General features: G+C 40.5%; 1 pseudogene; it reads right to left on the reverse strand.

Annotated features, from left to right (window-relative positions):
* Positions 1-266: 266 nt before the first annotated feature.
* Positions 267-20,491, reverse strand: LOC133104982 (Golgi reassembly-stacking protein 2-like; annotated as a pseudogene).
* Positions 20,492-21,682: the final 1,191 nt, after the last annotated feature.

The raw sequence follows: 21,682 nt of genomic DNA on the forward strand, positions 1-21,682 counted from the left end.
ATTCAAAAGGCAGGCTCCGAATGGTGAGAAAGAAGACAATGAGAGATCCTCAGACAGGAGCATGAGAGGAGCAATTCCAGACAAGAGGGGCAAAAAGCAAGAGGTGTCAAACCAGGCTACAAATTTTCTGATAATCCAACACCTGGAATTAAGTACGGTGCGAATAAACTAGGGCCTGGTGGGGTTGGCTCAGCTATGTGGTCCTGCTGGCTAAAGACATCAGGCATGATAATATGGTCATTAGGATGTAGCAAATGACCAAGGGACTATTTAACTTCTGGTGGCAATAACTGTACTGTTGGGCGTGCCTTCACTGAGAACAGTACTGACGATTGATGGGGTTGAGCTTAGGGAAAGTCCAGACAGACCCTGTTCAGTTCCTCTCATTCCAAATGTGTGGCAAAGATGATGGACCTCAAGCCTTGGGTGAGTAAACCAGCCTTAAGAGGAGTAATGTGGCTCCCAGCCATCTCTCCAGGAAGAGAAATTTTCTTTCCTGCTTCAAATAGGCATGTAAGTATTTGGTACAAATACTCCTTTCTAACCCCACATCTGGCTGCCTTCTCCACTCTGTGCAGAATTGGATGTAATGAGCACCTCCCGGTGCTAATATGGACACATTGTCAGTGTCTGGGCAACATGTGTTCAGTTTCCATGGTTTTGCATTGTGTGTTTCCATGAGGCTGAACAGACTTTCAGACTCATTCACATTTGTATCTGCTCTGACAATGTAATCCCTGCTATGAGGAATAGACCTGCAGTGAGCTTGAGAAGAATTCCACATCTTACCTTTGTCAGACATTTCCATTTGCCCCATCAAAGCTACCAAAACAAATGCTCACTCCCAACAAACCCTGGCCACTACATATATTACTGGCTGAGACTACTGGTTCTCTTACCACTTTGATGTTTAGATCAGCATTTTTATAGGTTTTTCAATATTTGCTTTTAGGAGATTCTTAATATATTATTATCTTTATTTAATCTTGAACCATTAGTAAAAACAAAGAGATCCCATTCAGCACTATGTCCTGGACATAGTTTTGTTGCTTCTAATTTATAGTAACTGGTAACTGATTTTAAAAAAATTTTTTTTAATTTCCTTAGCAAGTTATGAATAGAAAAGAAGAAAAACTTCCTTAATCTGTTAACAGGTATCCACCAAAAAAACTACACAGACATTATACTTAATGTTGAAGTATTAGAGGTATTTCCTTTAAAATATAAAACAAGAACGGATTCTAACCATCACCATTATTGTCCTAGTCAGTGCAATAACACAAACAAAAATTTTAAAGTAATTATAAAAATCAGGAAGAAAATAATTGTCATTATTTGCAGACAATGTACTGGACTGCCTAAAAATTCCATAAGAATCAACTTTAAGTTTTCTAGAACTAATAAAGGAGGCCAGTGAGCTAGCCAGGGACATGACCAACACAGTCAATGATCATGACCAGTTAGAAAGCTGTCCATTCACAATAGAAAAAATATAAATTACATATTTATATTTTTAAAGTATGTATAAATTATACATGAATATGTATATATATAATAACTAGAAATAAAGCTAACCAAAAAAATGTGCAGAACCTATAGGAAGACAACTATAAAACTTCATGAACTACATTTCTAAATGGGAAAACTTAATACTAAAAAGATGTCAGATCTCCACTACATAGAAAAAGAGATTCCAGATGGATTTTTTTTTTAAGAGAATGCAAGAGAAGTGTTCTTGTTTCTAATTAATGGTAACTGTCCATTGGTAGTATTGTCCATGAATGGAAGGTTCTTCTTATCTTGCCAATCAGACAGGTCTCAACCCACAGAGAAAAGCAAGAAAAGAGAGAAGAGAAGAATGGAAGGCAGGACAGAGTTATCTTCTCTATAGTCAAGGCAAGAATAAGCAGAGAAAAGTAAAAGTGTCCTCTCACCCCCTACACTCTGATACTAAAGTAGACTATACGATAGTGCAGCCCCTCCAGTAATAACTTATGCCTATGGTGCCGGTCTCATAGTAGTCAATCAGTGTTAGCTGAGTGGATAAACGTACAAGTGAAGAATCTCAACATGTCCAATGTTTAAGCAAATCAACAATAGAAACGGAAGCTGTATCGGAGACAATGCTTCTTTTTAATTTATTTTATTTATTTATTTGTTTGTTTGGTTTTGGCTGCGTTGAGTCTTCGTTGCTGCGCGTGGGCTTTTCTCTAGTTGAGGCGAGCGGGGGCTACTCTTCATTGTGGTGTGCGGGCTTCTCATTGCAGTGGCTTCTCTTGTTGCAGAGCACAGGCTCTAGGCCCACGGGCTTCAGTAGTTGTGGTGCCCGGGCTCAGCAGTTGCAGTTCGCAGGCTCTAGAGCACAGTGTCAGTAGTTATGGCACTCAGGCTTAGTTGCTCCATGGCTTGTGGAATCTTCCCGGACCAGGGCTCGAACCCATGTGCCCTGCATTGGCAGGCAGATTCTTAACCACTGTGCCACCAGGGAAGTCCCTGGCAGGCGGATTCTTAACCACTGTGCCACCAGGGAAGTCCCTCTGAGACAATGTTTACTTTCAAGAATCAGCAGTGATAGGGGCTTCCCTGCTGGCGCAGTGGTTAAGAATCTGCCTGCCAATGCAGGGGACATGGGTTCGAGCCCTGGTCCGGGAAGACCCCACATGCCGCGGAGCAACTAAGCCCGTATGCCACAACTACTGAGTCTGCGCTCTAGAGCCTGCGAGCCACAACTACCAAGCCCGCCTGCCTAGAGCCCATGCTCCACAACAAGAGAAGCCACCGCAATGAGTAGCCTGCGCACCGCAACAAAGAGTAGCCCCCACTCGCCTCAACTAGAGAAAAGCCCGTCCGCAGCAACGAAGAACCAACGCAGCCAAAAATAAATAAATAAAATAAATAAATTTATAGAAAAAAAAATCAGCAGTGATAAAGAAGTTCTTATTTCCCCATTGCCTTTGAGCAAATATTCAAAGTGCGGACTCTCACTGAGTGGTATTGACTAAATTCCTATGAAAATTCATTAACTTCATCAGCAGACTGAATTACTTTTCAATGCATACACAATCTTCCACATTCTATGTCAGCTGAGGTCAAGTCCTTTTTGCAGTTGGCCTGGGAGGAAAAATAAGAGTAGATGCCAGGAATTTAGGGTATGTGCCAAAAGGGAAAAAAGGCGCCAGCACTGGCAGTCACCAGAAGAATCAGCTCCAGTTTGCCTTGTTTGTTTATCAAATGTCCCGTCACAGGACCAGATTCCCTGCCATTCTATGAATGCATATAGCAAGACTCAACAGTTGTGTCATGGTTCATTGAGGAAACAGCAAGAATTCCAGAATCAAGAGTCAAGCTGTTGTGATACCCATTAATGCATTAGTAAACAAAGAAGCTGTTTATCTGTAGATTTGTGTTCTGATATTTCACAACTGCCTGAGCAGGCTTTGTTCAGTCCATGATAAGTAGATCTCACCCTGGCTTGCTGAGCTTGCCATCTGTTAAATTCAGTCTCAACTACTGCTAAAGTTGTTGCCTCTAGTAGATTACAAAAACTAACATTCACTTTCTTCTTTTTCTTTCTTTTTCTTTTAATGAGCAGATAGTGCAGAGAGTTCCCATATAGCCCCTCTTCCCTGAACAGTTTTCCCGGCATTAGTGTAGTACATTTGTGACAAATTGATAAATCAATAGTAAGGTCCACAGTTCATATTAGAGTTCATTCTTTGTATCATACAGTTCTATAGATTTTGACAAATGCACATGTATCCATCATGTATCATACAGTATCATGCAGAATAGTTCCACCTCCCTAAAAATCCCCTGAGCTTCACTTCTTCATCCCTCCTCCTCTCTCCCCTTGAACACTGGAAACCTCTGATATTTTTACTGTCTCCATAGTCTTGCCTTTTCCAAAATACCATGTAGCTGGAATCATACAGCACGTAGCCTCTTCAGATTGGCTTCTTTCACCTAGTAATATGCATTTAAGGTTCCATGTTTTTGCATTGCTTGATAGCTCATTTCTTTCTTTTTTTTAATAAATTTATTTATTTTGTTATTTTATTTTGTTTTATTTTTTGGCCGCGTTGGGTCTTTGTTGCTGCGCGGGCTTTTCTCTGGTTGCCACGAGCAGGGGCTAATCTTCGTTGCGGTGCGCTGGCTTCTCATTGCGGTGGCTTCTCTTGTTGCAGAGCATGGGCTCTAGGCGCACAGGCTTCAGTAGTTTTGGCTCGCGGGCTCTAGAGCGCAGGCTCAGTAGTTGTGGCACCTGGGCTTCAGTAGTTGTGGCTCGCGGGCTCTAGAGCGCAGGCTCAGTAGTTGTGGCGCATGAGCTTAGTTGCTCCATGGCATGTGGGATCTTCCCGGACCAGGGCTCAAACCCGTGTCCCCTGCATTGGCAGGCAGATTCTTAACCACTGCGCCACCAGGGAAGCCCAGCTCATTTCTTTTTATGGCTGAATAATATTCTATTGTTTGGATGTACTACAGCATGTTTATCCATTCAAGTGACACTGATGTTCACTTCTGACTGATTTGAACAGCTCATAGAGAGGAATCAGTGGGATGGTTTTATGTTTTCCCTAAGATACTCTAAGGTTTTTTATGCGTGTTTATAAGACAGGGGCTGGGGAAAGGGGGAATGAAAGTCACCCATTATTCCAAGACAAAACCTCTCAAACAGTTTAGTTTATTTCCTTCCAGTCATTTTTTTATATATTCACATTTTAAAATATTGAAGTCACATTATAAATACAATTTTTATCTTGTGTTTCTCACTTACCATTATGAAATTTTGTTGTGGATAGTATGGTTCTCTGACAAGATCCCCTCCCCAAGGCTGACAAATGACATACGACCCCCAGCTGCTGGGAATATCAGCTGCTGACAGCTCACAGTTATGTCCCTCAGTAGGACTTGTTCTTGGCCTTGGCCAAGGTTATGCTCTCTCCCTGGGTGAGCCCATGGCCAATGACTGGCTGATGCATAAATACAGAGACCCTCTTGTCTCAAATTGGGAAAACTCAGAAGAACCATGTTAGCTCCAGAGATCCCTGTAGAGTCAGGTGAGGCCTCAGTTACAACTACACTGCAAAGCAGCTTCTCCCTCTATCCAATCCTTCCTTCTTTACTTTTAATCTGAGAACACTCCTCATATAGCTCATCAACTCTGTTTCAAGGGATCTAAGACAGTTGTCACCAGAAATGGTCTTAGGAAGCAGACTCTAACATTGGATTCTGTAGCTGGATATCTCACAGCAATCCCTTAGGCAATGAGCACCCCTTCACTGGTGGTAGATGGAGCATGGAGAGCCCTTGGTGTGCTGTGGTGATGCAATTATTAAAACTTTCACAAATGGTACAAATGGGATAGGATACTGGTAGAGGAGGATCTTGATAGGGACAGAGTAAAGGGACAAAGTAGGTGATTAAATAGTTAATCCCATTACTTTTACTTTTTTTAAGTAGAAAAAGATAAAAAAGTATGGGAGACCCCTGTAAGTTAACGATCACTCAAGAAAGCAGGTTTGCTTAACCACAAAACCAAACAGGCTTGCCTAGCAACAAAATCATGCAACAGAAGCATGAGACATGCCCCCAAACAATAAAACAATGGTGGATTGAGACCCACATCCTGCCCAGTGACCTCAGTAGGTTAATGATGCCTAGGACATGCTACTCTGCTCACACTACAAACAAAAATATAAGGAGACATTATACTGAAACCTGAGGTGATTTACCGTATTTTAGTATATGTTACTGCCTTTTTGCTCATTTCCATTGCCCCATGACAGTCACAGCTTGTCCATGTAGGGACAAGAAAACTCCCCTGCCCAACATGGTGGAGGAGCTGATGATGGAAGCTTCACGTCTACTCAAGAATGATGAAGGAGATGGTCTTCTCCCCCTCCCTAGTCTTCCTTTGATTACAAAACTGTAGCCCACTAAGCTCTCAGGGCAGCACCGTCTTGCCTGCCCGCTTGTAAGCCTCACAAGCATCCTATTCTAATAAAACACTTCTTATCTATCACTTTGCCTCTCACTGAATTCTTTCTGCACTGAGACATAGAGAACCAGAGCTTCTCAGAGGCCCCAGAAATGTATTTCTGTGGGTTCATTCTGGTCATGTAAGGCCTTTGCTGAGAAATTCACTGATGGCCTTGTAGGGGGTTCCCTTGTAAGTTACAACCTTCTTTTCTCTTGCTGTTTTTAAGATTCTCTCTTTGCTTTGATTTTGACAGCTTTATTATAATGGGTCTTAGAGAATATATCTTTACATTGAGTTTGTTTGGGGACCTATTCACTTCATGAACTTGGATGTCCAAATCTCTCCCCAGATTTGGAAAGTTCTCAGCCATTTTGTCTTTAAATAAGCTTTCCACCCCCTTCTCCCTCTCTTCTCCTTCTGAGACTCCCATAATTTGCAGATCATTTCTTTTGATGGTGGCCCAAAAATCATGCAGGCTTTCTTCACTCTTTATTAATTTTAAAAAATTTTTCCCCTGTGGATAATTCCATAGTTATTATCTTTTAATTCACAGATTTTTTTCTCTTTAATTCATTCTGCTGTTGATGTTCTCTATTGCATTTTTTATTTCATTCATTGTATTTTTGTTCTTTTTAATGATTTCTGTGTCTTTGTTAAACTTCTCATTTTGTTTGTGCATTGTTTTCCTGATTTTGTTAAATTGTCTTTCTGTGTTTTCTTGTAGCTCATTGAGCTTCTTTAAAACAGCTCTTTTGACATCTTTATTGGGTAGATCTCCAGGTCTTGGGTTCAGTCACTGGAAGAATTATTGTGATCTTTTGGTGACATCAAATTTCCTTGATATTCATGTTCCTTGAAGGCTTGCATTGCTCTCTTTGCATTTGAAGTTGCTGTCACCTCCTCTGGTCTTCACTAACTGACTTCGGGAAAGAATTACCTTCCTTCAGCCCTGCTAGGGATGCTGAGGTTTCCTCAGACTGGCTATGGGTATTCCTGCTCTACCCTTATTGCTCCCTCTTGTGGCAGGATTCTTAAGCTTGTATGCCTACCCTCAATCTTGCAATACACCATGCTGAGTGCTGACAGCCTCCCTTTTGCTCTCAGGGCAGTACTAAATCTCAATTTTGTGGTCTCTCCCTGGCCGGGCAATATGGTCCAGCTTTCTGTGTGTGCTCACTAGCCATCTACCAAGGCTTGCTCATGCCACCATCACAAGTATGCACAGGGAGCTGACCACAGGATGGGGAAGTGAGTGAGGCACCCAGAGCACTGGGGGTGCAACAGGCCAGCTGGGGTATCAGTAGATGAGGCATCCCCAGGGGCTCATTGGTGGGCTTCCTAATGGAGTCCCACAGTTAATAGGATGCAGTTAGCAGGATCCATGTCCCTTCAAGGCCCTCCAACTCCTAGCTGCGTCCCCCCCAGCTGCTCCCCCACTACCCCCACCTCCAGTCATTCAACTCATGACTGAGTACTCTGGATGGATCAAAAGAGAAATGGACCTCTTTGGCAGCATCCCACATAGCTGGGGAGGCTGGGTGGTCACTCACTCTCTCACTTCCCACATGGGAGAAATTACAGTCTGAGGAGGGTTCTCACCAAGGTCTGTACGCCTATTATCTGATTCATGGATGAACAAGCCTCCCCTGGACCTCTTGACATATGGTGCTGGATCCCACATCTCCCACAAAGGTACTTTTTCCATGGATAGGTGCTAAATTGTTGTTGAGGGGGGTAATACAAGTGAGGGACATCTTGTTTGGCCATCTTGTTGACATCACTCGATAAATTGAATTTATCTAAACTTAGTCTACACACACTCCTATTTTAAACAATACAAAAACTTAGACTGCTTTAAATCTAATCATCCCTTCCAAACATATTTTACTTTTGTTCAATATTTTAATTCTACTTGTTTTGTGATTTTTATACATCATTAGACATTAACTATTGTTTAACTCAATCATTGTTTGTTTAGATATCCACATATTTAATGATTTATTTCATTCCTTCTTGCGGTGGACTGTCCATCAAATATTTTTGTGTACCCTAAGTGCATCTTTAGAATTTCCTTTAGTGTAAAATCTGTTCATTACAAAGGCTCTGATTTTTTCATTTGACCAAACAATATTTTTATTTTTCCCTCTTTCCCTCTTGATAGTTTCACTATGTATGCAATTCTAGGTTGACAGTTACTGTCTCTCAGAATACTGAAGATATTATTCCATTGTCTTCCAGATACCATTTTGGAGATATCCACTGTGAGTTCTGTAGTTCCTTTGTGTTAGTCTGTCTTTACATTTTGGCTATTTTTAAGACCTCTCCATAGTCTTTGGTATTCTTCAGTTCCACTACTATCTGTCCAAGGAAAATTTTGCTTATATTGCTGTAAATTCATTGAGCTCCTTAAGTCTGAAGTATGCACGTATGTTTCATCAATTCTGAAAATTTTTCAGTCATTATCTCTTCAAAATTTGCCTCTCTTTCATTCTCTCTGTCCTTCCTCCTAGAAGTCCAATTAGACATAAGTTAGACCTCCTCACCCTGTCCTTCATGCCTTTTAATCTGTCTTTCATATTTTCTACTGCTTTGTCTCTCTGTTATGCATTCTGGATAATTTCTTCAGACCTATTTTCCTGTTCATGTTTTTATCACCTATATCTAATTTTCTCTTTAAATTTAAACCATCATTTGAGTTTTTTATTTCAATTATTATATTTGTTTTTCATAAAAATTCTATTTGATTGTTTTCCAAGTATGCCTGTTTATCTTTCATAATAACTTGTATCTTATATTTTAAATCACCACTTTTCTTTCTCTAAATATATTAAACATGCTTAAGTTACATTTTGTACTTGATAATTCCCATACCTAAAAACTATGTTGGCCTTATTCTGTGGTTTGTTGTTCCTGCTGGCTTTTCCTCAGAGTGCCTTGTCTCCTTAAATGCTTTTTGACGTTGTCTCTGAGCCCACATTCCTCCGAACTTTATTCATGGAAAACTTTGAGGTTTTTGTTTTGATTGCATTTCTCCAAAGAGGATTTAGTTTTGCTTCTTCCAAATTTCTGGAATCATTACCAATCCAGAACATTTTAAAATAAATTTTGACCTAAAAGTGTTTAGAACCATGCAGGTAGTGTAAATTTGGGTTACAAACTTGAATGAGTGCCAGTTTATGGTTAGGAAGTCTCAAGAGAAAATTTTCTCCCTTAACCCAACACTGACAAGCAAGCTTCCTTGCTATTTCTATCTGTAAGGCAACGTACGTTTCTAGTTCATTCATACACTCTGTTGTCTTTTAGTGTCACAACTCCTTCTTTTGGCTTTTGCCTCCTGTTCACACTACAGCATGTGATCATCAAAATGAAAGCTGGTCCTCATTAAAGAAATGACTGATTCCAAGGTTGGTACACAAAAAAAATGAGACTGGAACATTTTGTTATATCAGAAAGTAATAAATTGCTTCAAAAAAGATGGGAAGATATATTTAAAAAAATAAATTAAATAAAATAAAACAAAGGAACCAGAATGAAGGGATTCCCACAGCTCACATCTGGGAAAGTTTGGTCTCATAATAAATGGTGATAGTGATAGAATAAAATTCATGTAAAGAAATAAGAATCCATGAGTTGATACTGAGATAGATCACTATATGATAAAGATAGATAGAGGATAGGTAGGTAGATAGATAGATAGATAGATAGATAGATAGATAGATAGATAGATAATAGATAGATGATACATAGATACAGACAAAAAATAAAAAACCTTCCTTACAATAGAATGTGATGCACTGAGAAGGACGCATCATTTCTGTAACATTCTTGCCAAATATGTATAAGCTAAATCCAATCATGAGGAAACATCAAACAAATACAAACTGAGGGAAATTTTACAAAATAACTGACCTACGCTCTTCAGAAATATCAAGACCATGGAAAGATAAACACTGTAGAACTGTTCCTGATTAAAGGAGACTAACAAGACAAAAAAAACAAACACAGCCTGTGATCCTGGGTTGGATGTTGGATCAGAAGATTTTTGTTGTTATTGTTATAAAGGACATTATTGGGACAACTAGAAAAATTTGAATGAGAGCTATAGAACAGATAGTAATATTGTATTCATGTTAATTTTATGACTTTGATAATTGTACTGTTGTTATATAAGAGAATGTTCCTGTTTGTAAGGGAAATAGAGAGAGAGAGATAGAAAAAGAAGGAGAAGGAGAAGAAGAGGAAGAAGGAGAAAAGGAGGAAGAATAGACAGACTGATATAGATGTTGATGTAGATATAAAGAGGGGGAAGGAAGAATAAAGCAAAGGTGGTAAAATATTAACCACATGAACAAATGGGAATCTGGGTGAAGAATAAACTACAAGACTCTTTATGCCACTGTACTATTTGGAACATTTTTGTAGGTCTAAAATTATTTCAAAATAAAAAGTTTTAAAGAAATGAAAGCTGATTCAGACCAAGCTCAGATCCAGGACTGTAATCAGGGCCTGGGTAGGTCCAGATCCCCACTCTGGCCCATCTCTCAGAGGGAGGCTGTGCTGGAGCAGAGGGTGGCTAAGAACAACCAGCGCTGAAAGGACTCAGAATCAACAGAGCTTGGAAATGATGTGGACTGAGTGAGCCATGAGGCCAGAGACAATGACAGTGCAAGCAAACTCATCAACTCCAACAAGAATCACAAGAATATGTTGACTACAAGCAACAGATTAGCAGAAGCTCTTGGAGAAACAATACTCTGTACAATACTTTACAAGCTAACCAGTTTCTTATATTAACTTCAGATTTGGGGAAAGAAAGAGCAAATAAATCCATTGCAATTTAATGTGAACTCGATTTATTAAGACTTGTTGAAACTCTCCCAATACATTTTTTTTTGGCCGCGCAGCATGTGGGATCTTAGTTCCCCAACCAGGGATGGAACCCTGCCCCCTGCAGTGGAAGCGCGGAGTCTTAACCACTGGACCACCAGGGAAGTCCCTCTCTCACCATATATTGGTCTAAATTCTCTAGAACAGTGCTGTCTAGTGCAGTAGTCACCAGGTCTGTGAGGCTATTCTAATTTAAATTATTAAAAAAATAAATAAAATTTTAAAATTCAGTTCCTTAGTCACATCAGCCACATTTCAAGTACTCAATAGCCACACGTGGTTAGTGCCTCATAGCTACCATACTGCACAGTATAGATATTGAACACTTCCATCACTACAGAAAATTCTGGACATTCTGTAAATCTGCAGAAAACATTATACATTACTATTCCAGAAGCAGAAGAGCTCATCATTGATGAAGACAGATGTGATTTTTTATTTCATTGTCTTTGACTCATGGTAAATAGGCAAAACATGGGAAATACTTTCAATAAAGCCCAAACATTCCACTTCCTGTTGAATTCAATACCAGGAGAGTTCTTTTTGCCAAAGAGGAGAGACTCATCAAGAAGAAATAGGAGTAATAAAGAACCTTGAGACTGTTGCAAACATTGTCGAGAAGATTCAGATAGTCCTATATCCTCTGACTTTTTGGTTGACCCACATTTCTCCCCATCCTCCACCCCACCTCTGCACTATGGAAAATATTGTACATGTTTCATTCACTATAGAGAATGGTTTGGCAAGAAAGCCTTGACCAAGACAAATTTCCAACAATAAAGTATTATCCAAGGAAGTAAGGAAATTGACCTAAACATCCAAATTAGGAGCTAAGGAGTTATAGCTCTGAGTTATTAAGACTGGAAGGGAATTGTGAGAAACTAAACTTTCATAGCCTATGATCACTTCATGTCAGAGCTGACAAAGCCTGATTGCTCAATGCAAGCTGAAGTGAACATGTCTACGATCTCCACTGGATATCTTCAATACACTCAAATGGAATCCAAAAATAAAAAAGAAATGCAGAGTTTAATACCACGTATGCAACACTTGAACGCATGCAAAATAATACCAGAGATTGTTTTTAATACAATATATGCAATAAAACATAAACATTTGCATGGTAATAATAAATGCCAACTTCAAATAGTGGTTAGCTTTAAAGAGATAGGGAGGGGAAAACATCAGGAAGGGAGACGGAGAGCTTCAACTAGATATATTAGTATTTTCTTTAAAAAATCTGGTGCAAGAATGGCTCAACGTTAGGGTCCTATAGAACCATCAGTGGGTACAGAAGGTATCAGATATGCTATATTTGGAATGTTTCTGTTTGTTTGAAATGTTTCATAACAAAAGAAAAGTTCAATAAAATAAATTCTACTTCTCTCACTTCATATTTGTGTGATCTCCAGCTTCGCTTTTTTCTAATTGCAAACAAGATCGATATAATACCTACTGGATGGGCTGTTGTGAGAAGCTCAGGAGACACTCAGAAACCAATCAAGACACCTGCATGGAGTCTGGAAGGAGGCCCCAGGAGTGGCCGGGGACCAGGATGTGTAGTGGTCCAGACCAGCCCATCAAACATGTGGCATGCAGTCGTCACACTCTACTCAAAGAATAGAGATGGTCCATTTTCCTTTGGACCGGAGCAGATTGGAGGAATGAAGCTGGGTCCTGACGTTCCAGTGAAAACAGAAAGGTTTGGATTTGTAAGGCTCTCTGTTTACTTTGGCTGGCCAAGCTTGCTGTTTCCACATCTGTCCTCAGGTCAGGGGAAGTCAAATATGTGGATGTAAATGTACACAGTGGTTCCTGCACATCAGCACTTCAGGAACCCAGATCCAACCCAGCAGATCTACAGGGCTGACCACCACCTGCAGGCACCTGAGCAGACTAGAGACTGAAAGCAGCTGAGAGAAGAGAAGCCACTTTGTTTTTATTTTTATTTTTTCTTGAAGTATAGTTGATTTAAAATGCTGTGTTTGGGACTTCCCTGGTGGCGCAATGGTTAAGAATCCGCCTGCCAATGCAGGGGACACGGGTTCAAGCCCTGGTCCGGGAAAAGCCCGCAAGCCGCGGAGCAACTAAGCCCGTGCGCCACAGCTACTGAGCCCGTGCACCACAACTACTGAAGCCCTCGTGCCTAGAGCCCGTGCTCCGCAACAAGAGAAGACACCGCAATGAGAAGCCCGAGCACTGCAAGGAAGAGTAGCCCCCACTCGCCACAACTAGAGAAAGCCTGCGTGCAGCAGCGAAGACCCGTTGCAGCCAAAAATAAATTAATTAATTAAAAATAAAATAAAAATAAAATGTTGCGTTAGTTTCTGGTGTACAGAAAAGTGATTCAAATATATATTGATATATATATTCTTTTACATATTCTTTTCCGTTATGCTTTATTACAGGATATCAAAGATAGTTCCCTGTGTTATACAGTAGGACATTCTTGTTTATTTATCTTATATATAGTAATTCTCATGTGCTAATCCCAAACTCCTGATTTATCCCTCCTCCCCCCTTTTCCCCTTTGGTAACCATAAGTTTGTTTTCAATGTTTGTGAGTCTGTTTCTGTTTTGTAAATAAATTCATTTGTAGCATATTTGAGATCCCACATATGAGCAATATCATATGACAGTTGTCTTTCTCTGTCTGACTTACTTCACTTAGTATCATCATCTCTAGGTCCATCCATGTTGCTGCAAACAGCATTATTTCATTCCTTTTGTTGGCTGAGTTGTATTACATCGCATATATGCACCACATGACAAGCCACTTTGGAATGGCTCCTGCCCCTCCCTTCCCCACCCTCTATGGTGCCCTCGGCCACTCAACTCATGGTCAAGCATACTCTCTCCTCCCCAATGCTTCTGAATGCTCTCCTCCCTGCCACCCCTTTCTTCTCTTCCTCCTGGAGTCCTCATTTCTGGGAAAACTCTTTTCTGCATCATGGCTTCACCCCTGGCCTCCTCATCCTGCCTTTCAGAGACCTGCTGTCCCCTGAGGCCACCTCCCTTCAGCCCTCAGCCCCAGACACCACAGGGTCCAGTGACAGTGCTGGAATATTCCTAACTTCTCCCACACCCCTCCACCTCTTCTCAAGGATGTCATCAGCCAACTTTCCAGGCATGGTCCTCATAAATTCTGATGCTTCCCAGGACTTTGACCCTGGTTCTCTTCATACCACATACTCTCTTCATATCCACCCCCATGATTTCATTTTCCTTATGAGCCAGTGACTCCCAGCTCTGTACCCCCCACACAGATGTCTCCCCCACATTCCAGACTCATCTTTCCAAACACTGCTGGACTTGGCTACCTGGATATCATACAATCACCTCAATTGCACCATGTTCAAAACAGACTCATTCTCTACCTCTCTGCTCTCCCAAGCATGCTCATCATGTACTCCTGGATACAACAAACAAACCACCAGGACCCAGCCACCCAATCTTGACCCCATCTTCTAACTCCCATGTCTTGTCAGTGACCAAGTTCTGTCGATTCTGCCTCTGAAATAACTTTCATAATTGCCTCTTCCATTGCAGCCCTATTTCCCTTCTAAACTCAGGAGCCCTCATCCATTGCCTGAAAAATGGTGCAATCATCCCCTAACTTGCTTTCTGAGCTCCCTGACTCTGGCCTAACAGCCTTCCAAACGATAGCTCCAGAGTTATGTCTCTAAAACACAACACTGATCACATCACTCCCCTACCTTAAAGTGTGTCTGAAGGAACAAACCCAAACTCCTTAATAAAGTCCTTGATCATCTAACCCCTGAACAAAAAGAATAAGCTCTAGGGCCAGACTGGTAGGGATCAAATGCCAGCTCCCCAACTTATTAACTGGGGGACCTTAAGGTCATGTGAGTCTGTGCCTCAGTTTTCTCACCTGTAAATGTGCATAGTAATTGTACATATAAGATGTGTTAGCTGTCATTGTTAACTCTCTAGTCTCATTATCATTCCTCCACAAGTACCTATGCTCCTCCCAGTTACATAGAATTATTACTGGAATTATTATTATTCAGGAATGTTTCCAGAAAACACCAAGCTCTGTCATGACTCCATGCTTAAATACGTGCTCATTTCTCTGTCTGGAATGCCTTCCTCTCCCTTGCCAATCTGGAGAACTCTTGTAGAAGCTTAAATATCACTTCCTCTGTGAAACCTTCCATAATTTCACCTTCCTCTAGTCTTTTTTTAAAAATAAATTTATCTTATTTATTTATTTGTTTGTTAGTTTGTTTTTGGCTGCATTGGGTCTTCGTTGCTGCGTGTGGGCTTTCTCTAGTTGCAGCCAGCGGGGGCTACTCTTCTTTGCGGTCCGTGGGCTTCTCATTGTGGTGGCTTCTCTGTTGCGGAGCACGGGCTCTAGGCGTGCGGGTTTCAGTAGTTGTGGCTTGCAGGCTCTAGAGGACAGGCTTAGTAGTTGTGTCCCATGGGCTTAGTTGCTCCGCGGCACGTGGGATCTTCCCAGACCAGGGCCCGATCCCATATCCCCTGCATTAGCAGGCAGATTCTTAACCACTGCGTCACCAGGGAAGTCCCCACCTTCCTCTATTCTGATACATCACCTGTTACATATCTCTATCATAGCACTCGCCATAAAATCTTATTCTTTTGTCTTTATTCAAGCCCCACCCCAAATACCTGACAGGAAGGGACTATGGCTACTTCATATTTGTTTCTCCAGTACTTAACACAAAACCATGTATCGGGTAGATGCTTATGAATTGCATGAATGACTTAAGAGTGAAGGACCTGGGCCTCAGACAGATGAATTGTTTAGCCGACTCTTCTCAGTGTTTCTCCAGTCTTCCACATAATAACAAACCACAGCTATTGATAGAAGGGATAAAGTGGCATAAAAATGCATTGAACTATGTACCTGGAACCCAGATCTGTCAACGAACCCAAGATCTTTCTACTATACCTATCAAAACAAACAATTTCTAATTCAAGATAATACACTGCTGTTACTCCCTTGCAAGACCTCATTAAAATGACATTAAAAGTATTTTAAAGTCCATCACAATAAAGAGAGTGGGAGTACCCATCAATGGACCATGAATTTGATAAATCTCTGAAAGACATAAAATAATACATAAGGAACTGGCAAGGGATGAAACGGTGGAGGATGCGACAGCCTACAGGACTCATAGAAGGGGCCACAGCTAAAGAATGAGACCTCTGCCTTGAACAGCTCCAAAGAGGCTCCCAACTCAGAAATGCCAAGTGTCAGAGAGTGGGAGTAAGATGGGGGGGACAAAAAGAAGGAGACTGATGGAACAAGAAAACAGCTGTCCTCCAGCTTACCCCCTGCCTCCACCTCGTGCAAAACTCCTAGTCATCTGATACTGTCCAATCACCCCCTCCCTACTCCAAAGGAATAAGAGGGTTCTTCTCTTTTAAGAGTGGACAAACTGTGAAAAACTAGGGTGGCCAGTGTAGGGCATTTGGAGTCTCCTTGGTAAAGTCCAACTTCCTGCCTACTTTCCTCAAAGCAAAGCTACCAGTTAACAAGCGCTGCCCTCATGCACACACCTCCCAGTCACCTTTTTCTATTGCCTCATTCTTAAATACAACCAAACAACTAAAAATTTACTAGACTTTTGAGGGAAGTTTACAATGTGACAGAGAAAGACCAACAAAAACAATAAGAAATGGGTAATTCAGAGACAGAGCAGATTGCTAATTACTATCCTCAGAGAGATTTGAGACAAAGCCACATAAAATAATAGTGAGATACAGTAATATGAATAAAAGGAATAATCCAAAAGAAATTTTAAAATTATCAGAATGATTGGAAAATAAACTTAAGAGAATCTCCTAGCAAAGAGAATAAGAAGAAAGGAAAATATTGAATAAAAGAAAGAAGATGAGAGACATATAGGGGACTTCCCTGGTGGTCCAGTGGTTGAGACTCCATGCTCCCGGTGTAGGGGGCCCAGGTTTGATCCCTGGTGAAGGAACTAGATCCCACATGCCTCAACTAAAAGATCCCGCATGCCACAACTAAAAAGATCCCACATGCCACAACAAAGATCCCTCATGCTAGCAATTAAGACCCAGTGCAGCCAAATAAATAAATTTTTTTTAATAAAAAGAGAGACATATAGAATTAATCCATCTGACTTGTAGAAGTCCCAGAAAAAAAGAGAGAGAGAGAGAGAAAATGAGAGAAAGAAACACAGGTTCAAGACTGCCAAGGATAAAGAAAAATATCCTAGAAGCTTCTAGAAAGGGAAAATAAAATGTCTACAGGGGAACCAGAACCAAACTGGCCTCAGACATTGCATCAGAAATATTGAATTCTAGAAAACACTGGAACAGACAGAGCCTTCAAATTCCTGAGAAAATTTTCGTTTCAACAGAGAATTGTCCACCCTATCAATCAAGTGTAAAATTAAGACAAAGATGATTTTCTTTTCAAGAAAAGTACTTGGAGATGTACTCCAGCAAAATAAGAGAGTAAAACAAGGAAGAGGAAGACACAGGACCCTGGAAACAACAAATTCAACCCAGGAGGTTAAGGTTCCAGGATAAAACCTGTTCAGCACAATGAGAGAGGAATCAGTCCAGACTAAAGCAAGACAGCAGAGGCCACCAGAGAATAAAAATCAAGGAAAAGGATGTATTCTATATATATTCTATTCTTAGTTAGAAACTTAAGCTTGTAATTCAGGCAGACAATGGAAGAGAAAAGAAAGGCAGTTAAAAATTCCAGGAAAATATAAAAACTGAACAAAAAATGAAATGTAATCAAAATGCTCTAGTTGAATATACAATGAAAATATTTACATATTCATAATCTTTAAAGTTGTTTTTATTAATTTGTAACTTTTGAATCAACATATAGGCAAAACATGAAAATTAATTTTAGTTATAGTTATTAATGTATTGATCTTAAAAACACAAAGGAAAAATTACAGATGACAAGCTGAGAAGTATAAATGAGCAAGAGATATAAATGAAAAAGAAGAGAAGTAAATATATATACACATACGTGTATATGTATATATATAGTTTAAAAATGCTATGTATGGTTGGTAGAACAAGAACTAAAGAGGTGACCAAAGTGTTTAAAGTTATACAGATAGTTAATGGAGGAACTAAAAATAATGCTATAACTATAGTGGGAGAGTTATAACTAAGTTCAGTCTTCATCTATTATAGCAAGAAGCCATTAGATAATGTCTAAGTTTAATAAATCAAGAAGGGCTAACAAGAAAAAATGCTCAACATTGCTAATTATTAGAGAAATGCAAATCAAAACTACAATGAGGTATCACCTCACACCAGTCAGAATGGCCATCATTAAAAAGTCTACAAATAATAAATGCTGGAGAGGGTCTGGAGAAAAGGGAACCCTCCTACACTGTTAATGGGAATGTAAATTGGTGCAGCCACTGAAGAGAACCGTATGGAGGTTCCTTAAAAAACTAAATATAGAGTTGCTATATGATCCAGCAATCCCACTCCAGGATAGGCATATCTACAGAAAACTCTAATTCAAAAATATACATGCACCCCAATGTTCATAGCAGCACTATTTACAATAGCCAAGACATGGAAGCAACCTAAATGTTCATCAACAAATGAATGGATAAAAAAGATGTGACAAAGCATGTTATGAGTGGTTAATATGGGTTTTGAAATTCTGACAAAGGATTGGAGGCTAGATGGGCCAGACTTTGGCCTGCCTAGGCCTGCCGGGGACCAGGCAACTTCCTGGGGCCTGTACCACTTGGTCTGTGGGATAGAGTCAGGTTTGTGCCAGGACAGTGGGGGCCTCAGACCAGTGGCTACTCTGGGGCTGGATACCCTGTAACTGGGGGCCCTGCCAGCTCAAGTCCCTGGGAAATATAGCAGTTGAGGTGAATTCCAAGCTTTGCAGTCAAACTCGTAGTACAAGTTCCCCCGGTACATATTTAAAAAAAAAAAAAAAAAGATGTGACAAAGATATACAATGAAATATTATTCGGCCATAAAAAAGAATGAAATAATGCCATTCGCAGCAACATGGATGGCTCATACTAAGTGAAGTAAGCCAGACAGAGAAAGACAAGTACTGTTTCATATAATATCCCTTATATGTAAAATCTAAAAAAAAAAAATGATACAAATGAACTTATGTACAAAACACAGAGAAAACAAATACACATAGAAAACAAACTTATGGTTACCAAAAGCGAAGGGGTGGGGAGGGATAAATTAGGAGTTTGGGATTAACATATACACACTCCTATATATAAAATAGATAACCAACAAGGACCTACTGTATAGCACAGGGAACTATACTCAATCTTTTATAGTAACTTATAAGGCAGAAGAATCTGAAAAAGAACATACACACACACACACATAAAACTGAAACACTGTGCTGTACATCTGAAACTAACACAACATTGTAAATCAACTGTCATTTCTCAAGGAGGTTGAGAAATTAAGAATCAGCTGAACCCTCAGATGCTCTCTTTCATGCCACACAACTGGGCAGCTGCCAGTGGAAATTTTGTCATCATACTAATGAAAACACAGAACACTGAGGTAACAGTGTATCAACAGAATATTGATAACAGTATACCAGAAGGAGAGGGGATGGGAAGTGTGCATTTGGTATGGTGGGGGCCGGGGTAAGTGATATGAAAGAAAATTAAAGCTTCATCTTTTTTTAAATGGGAGTCAATAGTGAACGCCTAAAACTGAATAGTCAAAAATAGTGCAAGCAAACTAGTTAGAGATATGGTGGGAAATCTCACCCTAAGTGGAAGCGGTTGCCCCTGGGAAGTGAGGCAGGAGTGGTTTCAGCAAGTTTTTCTTGGAAATGTTTCTTATCCTCCCCTTTCTACAACGACTTTGTTGAGATATAATTTACGTTATATTCTTCTATGTAAATTGTGTGATTCAAATATATTTACAGAGTTGTGCAACCATCACCACAATCTAATTTTAGATCACTAAAATCATCCTCAACAGAAACTTGTTCTGCTGTTTTAGTAACAAGCCTTGTAGAACTATTTCACTCGTTAAACCATGATTAATAAAATAAAATAAAAACTAAATTTAAAAAAGAAAGAAAGCAATGATTAAGCATGGTCGGGAGCAGGACGGGGGGTTGTGGGGCGATGGCCCGAGAGATGGGAATTTTGTCGGCTTTTCTGTAATGTTGTCTGCTTTTTTATCATAACCATATAAACTTATTGTTTTTATTTTATCACTTTCTTTAAACGTGATAGCAATTCCTTAAGCAAGAATTTAATGGAAAGTGAGGGATTGAATTTGAGGCAGCGTTTGTAAAAGCCCTTCAGAAGCCCTTTAAAGTGAATATTGCCCTTCTGGCATCACAGCCGTCTGGAGCAAGAAGGGAGGTACCCACTGAGTGACACCTGTGGGAGCGATGGCCGGGCACTGGGATGTGGGCCTGTCCCTGGGCACGGGGCCTGGGAGAGGCGGCCTTTGGGGAGCAGGAGGTCCTCGGAGGCCACACGCACATCCACCATCAGAGACCCAGGCCAGGGCTTGCGACGCGAAAGGGTGAGTGTTGATGACCCGGGAGAAAAGAGAAACGTGACGTCTGTCTTTCCAGCCACAATCTTCTCTCCTTTTAAAGTTTCGCATTTTCCTTCGCTTTTCAAAAATAAATGACCCCAAGTTGGACTGACTTTTTTTTAGATGCCAAGGAATAGCACTAGCCACATAAGCGTTGTTCTCGCCTCTGCGTTAAGCTCTGTTTCTCATCTGGCTGCCAAGAGAAATGGCCATTACTCTGCCAGCAAACTGTCCCTGGGAAGAAAGGAATGGAAAATGTGAGGAAATTCCCTTCCAACATCCCAGAGAATCCTCACCTCAGCGTAACCGGGGAGAATTAGTTGCACAATGAACCACACTGGGAAAAAAAGGAAAATGAAATCCTAATTCCTCAGTGCCTGCTGGATAAGGACCCTGTCATGGGACCTGGATGGAGAGATGGGACTAGCCACCCCGGAAACTATGGGAAATTTGAAGAATTGGTCTCACGGCAAGAGGTGGTAAACCTTCTCAACCTCCAAAGGTGACCAAGCCTGCCCCATCGTGACCATCTCTCACTTATCCCTAAGGACAAACCTCACTGCCCCTTGTTCCCAGGCTGTCAGGGGGTAGCCTTTGTGAACCCACTGGGGCAATGACACTTATGCTCCAGCAAAGCTTATCTCATTGATTTTTTTACCCAGGAAGCCTGGGTGAGAGACTTGTTATAATATGGGATGTAAGACAGATAAGTATTAATTAGGAGGAAAGGAAAACAGCCAATAGAATACCTTACTAGGAAGGCAGCCTTGGTAAGGCAATGTGGGACCCGGCTTTGGGCAATACTAAGTGGAAGAAATAGCATGAAGGAAAACGGAGCAAAAGTGATACAATGCAATAAATAAGTGCTAGGAAAAATAAAACTAAAATGATGCAATGATGTAGAGCTTATTTCTCTTTTATTTCATTTTAATCATGGATGGCCATTTTATCTTAAATATGTTACTTGAAAGTAAGAAAATGTATATGCAATGCAATATGCAACTGAAGTACTGAACACAATTTTCAGAACATTTTTGTACATAATTGTATTCAGGTGAGCCTCTTCTTCTAAATGGAGCCTTGAAAAAATGAATGTCTCTCTCTGTCCTCTAGGTGATGAAGACACGCAGTGCAGAAATTTTGGGATCAGCCATGTCTGTATTGAAAACCTGTTTCTGCCATACATTGGCTATGTGACCTTAGGAAAGTCACTCCTCCTCTCTGAGCATCAGTTTCCCCATCTGACTCATGGTAATAGTA

This window comes from Eubalaena glacialis, chromosome 14 (assembly GCF_028564815.1).
Source record: "Eubalaena glacialis isolate mEubGla1 chromosome 14, mEubGla1.1.hap2.+ XY, whole genome shotgun sequence".
Classification (NCBI taxonomy): domain Eukaryota; kingdom Metazoa; phylum Chordata; class Mammalia; order Artiodactyla; family Balaenidae; genus Eubalaena; species Eubalaena glacialis.